The sequence below is a fragment of the Lacerta agilis genome, chromosome 12 (assembly GCF_009819535.1).
Source record: "Lacerta agilis isolate rLacAgi1 chromosome 12, rLacAgi1.pri, whole genome shotgun sequence".
Taxonomy (NCBI): Eukaryota; Metazoa; Chordata; class Lepidosauria; order Squamata; family Lacertidae; genus Lacerta; species Lacerta agilis.
The window spans coordinates 55,345,164-55,347,238 of record NC_046323.1 but is presented as its reverse complement, the minus strand read 5'-3'; the positions used below and the strand labels follow the sequence as shown (position 1 = coordinate 55,347,238).

The following is a 2,075-nucleotide window of genomic DNA, read 5'->3' as shown; positions in this document are numbered from 1 at the left end:
CAGTGATATCTTCAAAGCACACTGGACCCTAAAAGAAAAAGGGAAATGTCCTCATACAGCGTAAAGATGATCGACTAGACATTGATCTGGTGTTTTCTGCTGTGTTGTTTTCAAGGAATTGATTTGCTGCACATTTTAGTTATGGAGTATTATTTTAACATTTCAAACGAATTCTTCTATTGTGTCTTTCAATGGTGAGTATAAATCTTGTTGCAAATCGGTGGAACTGAACATGGTATTCCTCAAATAATTCTCTCTGCGCAAGCATTCCAATTTGCAAGGGGGGGGGGGGAGGATCCCCTCTGTACTCTTCCTGTGTGCTGTTCTTCAGGGGCAAATGAGAAGCAAGAGGAGACCTAGGAAAGCCCCGAATGTGAATCCTGGCTACTTTTTTATGGTTTCTCAACTGCTTAGAAGCCTATTTTAGCATTCAACAATAAATAAAGAAAACAGTGACTGAGAAATAATGCAAGCAACAGTAAGGCTAGTTGAGGTGAGGTGGCTGTTCCTTATTTTCAGCACACCAACCTTCTAGAAAGGCCTATTTGGTCTTTGTTCAGGGCAGCTTGGACAGAAACAAAGTGGAGGAGGAGTGAGATTTCCTTGGGCCCAGAGACACCCTGAATATCTCACCCATCAGTCTCTTTCCACAATATGCTCCTTCCTCCTACCTGATCTGGTTCCACAGCTGCCGCTTCCCCTCCACAGCCATGAAAGGATGAACGAGGTCTTGCCAACATCCTATCGTCACCTGCAAGAGACAAAGGTAAGTGTGAAGCCAGGTGTGCATGCTTCTCTCAGAGGTGAAGCAGTGCAGGTCTAACAACAGATGGGCCTTAGAAAAAGCCTCACTCGCAGAGAGCATTTGGACGTTTGTACCCGTTTCGTATTTTAGTGTCTTCCCTTCCTTGGGGCTTTCCCCCAAGAAGATTCAAGGAACCCCTGCATGAGTTTTAGAATTCACGGAATGTGACCAAACAGAAAACAACCCAATCCTCCATACCCTGTGGCCTCTCTCTGATGTCCAAGGGAGTTCTCTCTGCCTCAGAGGAATACGGGCCCATTTCTGCAAACAGATCCTTTCCCTGAAATAAAAGAATCATAGAATGTTAGAGTTGGAAGGGATTCCAAGGGTCATCTTGTCGAACCCCATGCAAAGCAGGAACCTCAACAAGGATTCCAAAAGAGAATGAGGAGAAGAGTTAGAAAAGGAATGGCAGAGGCAAACAATTTAGGAGTATCAGATATCATTCCTTGAATGCTTTCCAAAAAAGAAGAGCCATTAGCTGAGAATTTGGGGATCTTCTCCCTCATGATGGAAGCCCCTTGGGAGTATCCAGAGGAAAGTCTCTCTCACCTGCTGCTCTGCCTGCTTCCTCTCCTCTGCCTGACTCAGGAGGAATCCTTCGGCCAGGGCCACTGCCTGGGAACTGGTCTCCACTCCACATTCCCGTACCCAGCTCTCCATCTCCGGTGGAAGGACAGCCAGGAACTGCTCCAAGATCACCAGGTCCAGCATCTCGGCTTTCGTATGCTGTTCTGGCTTCAACCATTGATGGCAAAGGTGGTAGAGTTGGCTGCAAACCTTTCGCGGTCCTTCAGTACCTTTGTAGCAGAACTGCCTGAACTGCTGGCTCTGCATATATGAGCAGAGGATGTCCTCCTCTCCCACGATCTTTCGCAAAGAGTTTTCCTGGGATTTCCCACTGCTCCTAGTTTGGATGTCATGGCCTCTTCCTGCTTCAGGGTCAGCTGAGTATTGCTCATCCATCTGTGCTCTCAGGAATCTTCTAAGAGACTGGAAGTAACCCTTAGTCTTCTGCCAAGTCCTATCTTTCCAAATTACAGGTGCTAGAAAATACTACAAAACAAATACATTGTTCTGTTGTAAGATTGACACGCTGTCAGGAGAAGAAAAATGTTCCTTGGGCAGGCATGGATGAGTCTTGGTTTAATTCTTATTACCGCTAATACTGAATTTTAATCTGCCCTGGGTAATCAGTGTAGTAGTAGCTGGATTCTGCATCAAAGAGGTTGGACTAGACTAAGGTTACCAGATTTTTTTCAATGAATCT

General features: G+C 45.7%; 1 long non-coding RNA gene across 1 annotated transcript; it reads right to left on the bottom strand.

The window, feature by feature from the left end:
• Positions 1-668: 668 nt before the first annotated feature.
• On the bottom strand, positions 669-1,405 carry LOC117056202. Its single transcript, XR_004427702.1, has 3 exons — positions 1,358-1,405; positions 1,004-1,085; positions 669-751 (listed from the first exon to the last, which is right to left on the bottom strand). It is a non-coding gene; the product is annotated as an uncharacterized LOC117056202 (long non-coding RNA).
• Between the last annotated feature and the right edge of the window lie 670 nt (positions 1,406-2,075).